The following is an 8,828-nucleotide window of genomic DNA, read 5'->3' as shown; positions in this document are numbered from 1 at the left end:
GCTGAATGCTGCCAGTCCTCCCATCACCCTTTGTTTTCCATAGCTCTTCTTCATAAGGAATACAGCCATTGGGAGCCAAATTGTAGAGTTAGCTTAGAAAATAGTGGCAGTGAATATTTAAAGAAAGACTTGGGCATGTCTGTCCCTTTCTGTCCATTCTGCAGCACTGCTTTCCAGCATGACTACTTAACCCTGTGATATAAATATAAGTTCTTGCAGGCAAACACTCATTGGAGTGAGAATGACAAAATCTTCAGTACCAAATATAACCTGTGCATTTCCACAGAGATGGGAACAGGTAGGCAATTTTGCCTGACAAGCTGTCTAAGATCTGCATTTTCCTAGTCAGCCTCCCTTCTATTTTCTACCTCAACTTCAGTAGACTCATCTGCTAATTTTTCCCTGATGATGCCCTCCACATCATTTGCCTTCCTCATGCTGGCAGCCATCCCTTTATAGAGCTCTCTGCACTCATTCACAAAAGTCAACTGGGTAAAGAGGCCTCATTTCCTATTTTAGGGCACATTCCTTGTTTTAATGCTTTTGGTGAGGCTTGTGCTTTTATCCAGAATGAGAAACCATTGCTTTCTGTTTTTTTAAAATTTTAGTTATTCTTTATTGTCCTATTGTAAGGGAAAACCAGGCCCCAAGACTTTCTATTGTTCTTGATGATGTTTCTAATATGTGGTCATTTATTGCTTTCTGTCAGGTAATTATTTCCTTTTATAGACAAGGTATTTTGATATTTCATTCTTCTCAAGGGAAGAAGACTAAACAAATATTACTATGTTTGCTATAAAAGACAGTTGATTTTCTCCAAACTGACTTGAATTACTTTCAGTGCAGGTTAAAATTAATGGTGAATGCTCACTTCTTTTTGTTTTTGTATCACTCTGGGATTATTTTCTCCCATGACTTCTCACTTACTTACTTTTCTGCTTTTGAAGTGCTCCATACAGGAGAATCATGACATGGTGCAGTGCGGGAGCAAAGAACAGCATTATGTTTTTCCCCAAGGCTGGCAAGGCCATGACATGGTGGAGCAGCCTGCTGGGCTCCAGGGCTGACCTCCTGTACTGGCTGCAGCATCACTTGGAGATGTTTCCAGGCAAAAGGGATCTGTTTCCTAAAACATCCAGCCTGACCTGCACCTTGGCAGCTACAACTTTGGGGCCTGTGGCTGCAGTGGGAAGGATGTAGCCAAGAAATGGCAGCCAGAGGAAAGCCTGTGAGTGTCACACATGGTGCTAGAGACTGGCATGTGATTATCAACCAGGGCTGATTTAAAACCTACTAAAATGTTTTATAAATGTGTCTGTGTTATGAGGAAGAACAGAAGAAACTTAAATAGGGGATCAAAGCACGTGTTTGGTCATATGCAGGAAAATAAAGTAACTTCCAAGGGGAGTAGTGTTTCTGTATACACAAAGTTTTGGACTCATTGAAATCAATATCCTCTAAGCTCTTTGCCATCTCTGAAGTTCAAGTCTTCAAATTAGTTTGACACACCTTGTCAGAGAGCAAAAAGCCCAGTCAGCCAAAGAAACCGCAACCACCTGAGCCCTGTTCAGAGTAGTTTGTCAGCACTTCACACAAGCACTACTGAAATAGGGTTCAGGAGTCTTGAGCTTTGCAATCTTTTCAAGAAACCATTTTTTATTGCACTTGAAATAAAAAGGAGTTGGTTTATGAAAATCAAAGTACTGCACGCCTCAAAAGATAACAGAAGTTTATTACACTATAAAGGCTTTCAACATATGTGAATGCTTATTTTATCTGAACACATTAGCATAGTTATTTGTCATTCTAAATGATTAAATTTTTCTCTCATCCACCTAATCTGCATTATAAATGAATATACTAAAGAGCAATGTACTTTGTTGATAAAGCACTGACTTGGCAGTCAGCAGACAGGGTTTGTTTCTGGGCCTGATTTTGACCTCTTGAGTTGGCCAAGGCTGGTTGTTTTGCCTTGAAATGCTTCAGCATCTCAGACTGACTTGTAATATTGACCTATCTGAAGAAAGGAATCACTACCCAATCAATACCAATATCAAATCAATATCCATCAATGTCCAATCAATATTTTAAACTATTTTACATTGTTTCATTATTTATTGTCATAGGAAACTGTGTTAATAATGCATAATGAAAGGGGGAGAAGCTGTTAGGCTATGGATTTTGATGTGCTTTAGTATTCATGGAGTGATTTTTTTTTTGGAGTGAATAAGGGCAGAGAATCCCTTTGCAGCAGTGGCAGCTCCTGTGACTTAGGGCACTGTCTCCTCCACCTGGCTATCTCTCCATTTCTCTTCAGCAGCAATTGCTAGAAAGGAATGAACTCATAGTATGTTTGAATAAAAACCAAATAAAATTTAGTTTTGAACTGTCCAAAGTTGATTTCATTGTGGTCTTGAACAAAGACCATGTTCTGCTCCTCAGTCCTCTCCTTCCCACCTTTTAAGCATTGTGTCTCATTGCTGTGGCAATCTCTGGCAGCCTGGAGGTGAGTGTGGATGACCAAAGATAATGTGATTTTCCTTCTCCCAGAAGGGATGGGATGGTCTCTAGATCTGCCTGTCTCCTCAAGAAGTCCAGAAGCCTTGGTTACAAAGCACATGTGAAAGAATAAAGAGAATAAAGTCAGGAGCCCCACAGCTCCTCGTGCAGAGGAGCTGGTGCTGGGAGCCCTGCATGCCCTTCCCAAGAGGACAGGTAACATTGCCTGACAATCACATGTGCCCACCAGGGAAAGCCTTAACTTTTCTTATGTTTTACTGTGCCTCAGAAAGTTTACTTTCGGTCTCTTTTTTGTGCTACTTTCACTTGGTAACCATGTGTAACTGGTTTTTGCTACAGCCAAGCCAAACCTGTGCCAGTACATTCAACAGCAGATGAAATCCTTCCTTCCTGATAGGATGGGCTGAAAAAGGACTGTGGCAGTTTGCTTAAGTAGGGTGGGGTTGGTACCAATAAATAGTTGAATTCCCTGGAGGCCAATAGCATAGAAAATGAAAAAAAATCTACCTAGATGATTGTGTAAGGATCACCTCTGGTTTAGTCATATTTCCATGAAGCATTGCTCCAGTGGAGTAATGCTCCAGGACTTCTTCAGGCATTGAACATAGATTTGTGTTTTACTGAGATAAAGCGGGATGTCATCTGTGAAAAGAGCAATTTATGTCCTTTGTCATGGATTGTGATGCCTCCAATCTCTGGAGACTTTCTGATAGCTATTGCTAGCGGTTCAGTGGACAGAGCAATCAGAGGAGGTGACAAAGGACACACTTGCCTTCTGCCTCTCTAAGGAAAAAGTCATTCAAATAAAGGAGTCTCCAAGAGTCATTCAAACAAATGAGTGCACACCCTCTGGCTTTCTGTGGGCTTAATGAACCCTATTCACCAGAAGCACAGCCTTGTTGACAAGCCCCTGTCTTTGGAGGCAGAAGGAGAATGCTGAAGGAAAGTCAGTCAGATTTGTTTTCTCTGAAGGAGTGCAAAGACAATTTTCTGCCCTTGCCTAGGACTGTGGGAGCTGCACAATCCTGGGAATGCAGCGACCTACTTGCTCTGCTGGCTCAGGCTTTGCTTTTTTTCCTGGGATTTTGCTCTGATTTCAAACAAACATTTTCTTCTCTGCTAAGAAATGGGTTTCACACAGTCCTGAGGCAATCATGATTTTAGGAGAGCCTATTTGCTTCTTCCTCTGCCTTATATTTTATATGAGGACAGCAATTTTGTGCATGAAATAACTTCAAGAGCTGGCAAGTTCCAAAAATGTTTAAATTGTTGTGTGCATATGAAGCCATATCACACAACTGTGCTTTGTTTTGCTTGTTTGTTTGGTTGGGTTTTTTAAGTTTATGTTCCCCTCCCTAGGATAAAAGACAGGCGAGCAAAGTGGCTACTCAGCTTCAGGCACCAAGCTGCCCACTGTGCCTTTGATATACAGCCCCCTTGCCCATATGTACAGTCATGTGCTCACATAACTCTTCCTAACTGTGGGAAATGAAAAGGAAAATGTTAAATTTGGTAATATTTATCACAATCATTTTTCAAGAGCAAGAGTGAGACTACCCGTCTGTTGAGAAATGTGGCCTTTTAATAGTCATCTAGGATTACCCATTTATGTGAATAATAAAAATCTCTTATGCAGATAGAGAAAGTAGGGTAAAACTTTATAATGGAGTATATATTCTCTAGCACAGATAATGACTGAAGGCCTTGGAGTTTGAAGAAATGTCAATTCATCAAGGTTTTGTCTTTTTTTTTTTTTTTCAAGCTCTCCATTTTGGAGATTTCATGGAAATAATTGAGTTTTCTACTATTGGACCAAGAGTCTCATATATGCATGAGTTTAAAGAAAGAGATTATTAAATATCTCACCATTTAATATCTAGATAATTTCATCCAATAAAATCCTGTGCAGCAAGTAATTTAAATTGGTACCCTATTTATGGCAGACAAAACTGCTCACTACCATCTGCTTCGTGGTTTTAATAGATGAAGTGTTAACTGCATGTTGCATAAAATTCATTGCGACTAGGTTAATTAAATGGCTGTGCTTCACTTCCTGCACTCTGGTAATAAGATGACAACCTCATCTGAATTTATTAACCCTTGCCACTTTCAGTACTGTTATCACCCATTCAACCACCTTTGGTCAACAAAAACGAAATAAATCACAATAACAGGAGACATAACCATATTGGCTAACAAAATAGATATTGATTAGCATCTTCTAAAGCAAATATGTCAATCTAGTCTGATTTTATTTTTGAGAAGGTCATTGAAATCTGCTGGAGTATCAGTAGAGTGAGTAAATGATGATGCAGTAGGTTATTGGAAAACAGTGCAAATCTAATCTTTGGTGCTAAACAGTCTAAATGACAGCTTCACTATGGGAAGCTGGAGAGGCCTTTAGAGTCTTCAGCTTTCTATTTGAGCAAGCAGACCTTAAATAGGCTGCTGCAGCAGGCCCTTAGAGAGGGCTCAAAGCCAGACCTCTGAGTGTCACTCCAGTCACAGCCATTTCTGTCCCTTCCAAAGAGTGAGCATGAGGTGAAACTGCTTCATCTACATCCATGTCCTGGCCACCCCAGCACTGGCTCAAGCCTTCGTGACTGCAGATGCAAAGATTCTTCTTAGCTGTGGCCAATAGAATCTGTCTGCAGGTGGGACTGGGCTGGTGCATGGTGAGGAAGGACCTGGCAGAGGCATCTCCAGGTACCAGTTCCTGGAGCCAGCCTCTTCTCCACCACTTACACTCTTCAGATATTCAGAAAAGTTAATTTCAGGCAAGTACACAAAAAGCAGTCTTGTTTGCTCTACTGAAATTTACCAGCAGAGATCAAGACCATGCATCAAAGTTGTAGTCATTTTTGCCCTTCAGATCCAGGCACTGAAGGGTTTTTGGAGGACTTCCAGTCATTCCCACTGTAGGTTTCCCTCTCTGCCTCGCTCTCACCTGGCTATCGCTTCTGGAAACAGCTCCTGTGTCATGTCCAGCCCCCTGGTCTAAGCAGGCTCCAGACACTGCCTTTGAGGGTGTTTTTATGTGGCCTAGTGAGGACAGTCATGTGGCTCCCTCCTTCTGTGCACCAAAGTGGTGGAATGAATTCCAGCTCTGGTTCACAAGTTCAGCTGCACCAAACCAGTTCAACCTGTCTTGGGTATTATTGTGCCAGCACTGGGCTTTGCCTTCCAGGGACGTAGATAAGATTTGTTTTTTAAACACAACAGGGAAGTTTTCATTTATGCTGAGGGTTGTAGTTAGAAATAAGTTCATAAGATGAATCATAACTGATTAGACACCAGAATAAAATATCTTACTCCACCTGTACTCAAGAGGCTGACAAACCTCCCCCATTCTGCCCCCATACCTAGATCCCAAAACTCGTCCCTGTCCCAGCCACGAAGAAAAATAGCAGAATCAAAGCAACTTGCTCCATACAGTCTCACCTGTGCTGGGGATGAGGAGACCATCAGATGAACTGATTTATTTCTCAGATGCTGGAAGTCTCAGCCTGATGTCAGCCGGCAGTGAAACCAGATTTACCAAAAAGTCCCTGTCCCTGCCCAGACTAGGGTGCATTCAGTTCCCAGAACAGACTGGAAGTGGAGCTGTGGCAAAGTTCTGGTAGGCAGAGAGCAGGATGGACAGCATACCTGGAATTTAATGAAACTGTTACTGCAGCTATGAGCTACCTGTGACTAGGAATGGCAATGACATTGGTAACCATTGGATGCTATCTCTGAATATTCAGTCTTCCAAACACTTCCTTTGCCTGATTATTGTAATCAATAAATAAGTTATTAAAAAATAGGGAAGGACAGCCTGTTTTTCAATCTTTTCCTTTAAATATTAATTTAGACCACCATTTTTTACCTTTAGAGACCTGAAGTTCCCTTACAGTATTTATTGTGATAAATGTTGTTTGATTTTGAATTCTGCTTACTCTTAACTTGTACAAGGAGGTAACATTTCAGGCAACTACTATTCATGTGCTTTAAAGAACTCAGTATTAAATTGCTGTAGTTCCCAGAAGCACTTTTCTCTCCCTGCAGAGTCACTGTACACAGCATTTGAAATGTTGGCCAAATGCAATATGTTCTCAAGCAAAGTGGGTAATTTAGATGGCGTCATGCTAACCCAAATTTAACCTTAAATGATGAAGTTCAGTTCTTGGGGAAGGTCCACACAGAAGCTGAAGTTGCTGCAAATCCTATTCCAAAAGCATATGTAGGAAATGTTCTCTGTAGGGTTTGTGGGATTCTCCTGTATGAGAGGTGGATGGTGTTCACTGTGGTTGTTTCCCCACGCAATTGCAAGGCACAGACAAAAATATCATGTTTGGCTCATCTATGGGTGCACTTTCTGAGTATGGCAGATTTTGTGCACCTTACCCAGTAAAATGTTAAATTCTCTTTACATTTCCAAAGTATTGAAATATCTTCCATCCCAGAGGCAACCAGTTCAGTGGGGAACAGCTCACATCTTCATTGGGGTGTGGACAAAGGGCTTCTTTTGACAGTTTTGCACATCACAACAGTTAAATTATAATACCTCCTTATGTTGTTTTTTTCCTCCTCACACAAGACACAATATTCTAGATGGTCTGTGTTTTTCATCTCCCAACACTGCTGGCAACTTTCAATAGAGCAGGATGAAAGTTTTTAGTGGAAAGAAAGCAGGAAACAAGATGCTCTATCTGAAGCCAGGAGCTAGACTTTGAGTGTTCCTGCTCTAGAAACTACAGTTATGGGATTTGAACAAATCTGGAAGCACATGTGTACTCTAGAAAAGTCTTTAATGTATCCATCATGTCCTGGAGATAACAGGGCCTTTACTAAACTTTCCCCTTTGTAGCTTCATGTCCACAGGAGGGCACCCAGGACAGGAAGATGAGATCATAGCCAGGCCCTCTGTTTGGGTAAGTGGAGAGCACCTTCTCCCTTTGCTGTGCTGTATGTTTGCCACAGAATCAACAAATTTAGTGAACCAAGCTGTCTTAATTCTGATAGAAAGGAGTAAACAAAGGATCTTCTATTTCTGGAGCACAAGCAGTGGGTGATCAGTGCATTCATCAAAACATCAGTACACTGGTTCAAGTCCCTGATCTGCACCAGGCATGCAGAAGATATACTTAGATAAAATTCCCATTAAGTGTTCATCTGTCCACAAGCTCTGGGTAAATTGCAACACCAGGGTGTCATGAACCTGAGGGTAAAGCAGATGGAAATAAAATGAAACTGAGAGACCCTGTTAAAATGAGAGATGTGGAGAGAACATCCCACCAATGCCCTCTTCCCTGCATTACCCAGGCAGCCAACCCCAGTGCCTGCCTTCTGCAGTGATGCAGCAGCACTCAGCTGTACAAAGCCCTTTAGGTACAGAGGGTGAAGTCTCAGGCAATGCCCACACAGATCTCCTGGTGAAAGATCAGTGATTACTGGGAGAGATCAGTGAGGCACTGCAGACGCAAGTTGTGGCCAGAACGTTGACCTAGACCTTGGCTCTGTGATACTTTCTATTTAAAGAAAATAGAACAGCTTTATACACCACCCTCCCCTTGCCCACTGTGCTTGTAGATGGATCATTCCTGCTTGTTCTTCAGGTCAGCTGGTGGCTCTCATAGCTACAACAAGCTCTGCCCTGTGCTCCTGTGCTACCTCAGAATCTCTTGCCAGTGCTTGGGTGGCAGCTCCCTGCTGTCTGCAGCCTTCTTCCCACCAGCACGCTCGGTGGTTTGAAGGACAACCTGATTTTCTGTTTATACTTAACACAATATGGAGAAGTGTTTAGTACCTCTGTGAAGCAAAAACAACACAGCCTTAACTCTGGAATGGCATAGCTTCTTCAGAAGGCAAACAACATAATAGCCCTTCATGTGGCAAGTAGATAGGTAATTTGGCAGCTGAGGCTCTGTGCCAACAATTAAGTGCTAATGAAAATGATGGCATATAAAAACCCTACCACTGACAACAAAAATAGAACAAGCCCGACCAAAGTGACTGCTGTGGAAAACAAATCTTCAACTCTTCCAACATCATCAAAAATAGAAAGCTAGGGAATTGCCATTCACACCTACCACATGTGGCACTGCTCTCCCTCTCTTACAGCTGAGATGCTGTGACGGATTTAGAGCTCCCCAGGGATAATTTAGGAACACTGCACAGAGGCATGGTTAATATGATGTTTAATGTCTCAATTTAATAGGAGATTTTCTGGATTAAAAAAGAACAAACAAAAGGTACTAAGTGGTAATTTGGAAAACAGCGATGTAGCGACAGGACAAAGGGATGATGGCTTTCAACTGAAAGGGGAC

This window comes from Agelaius tricolor, unplaced genomic scaffold (genome assembly GCF_023055355.1).
Source record: "Agelaius tricolor isolate 1412-34295 unplaced genomic scaffold, bAgeTri1.0.p SCAF_24, whole genome shotgun sequence".
Taxonomy (NCBI): Eukaryota; Metazoa; Chordata; class Aves; order Passeriformes; family Icteridae; genus Agelaius; species Agelaius tricolor.
This window is presented reverse-complemented; position numbering follows the sequence as displayed.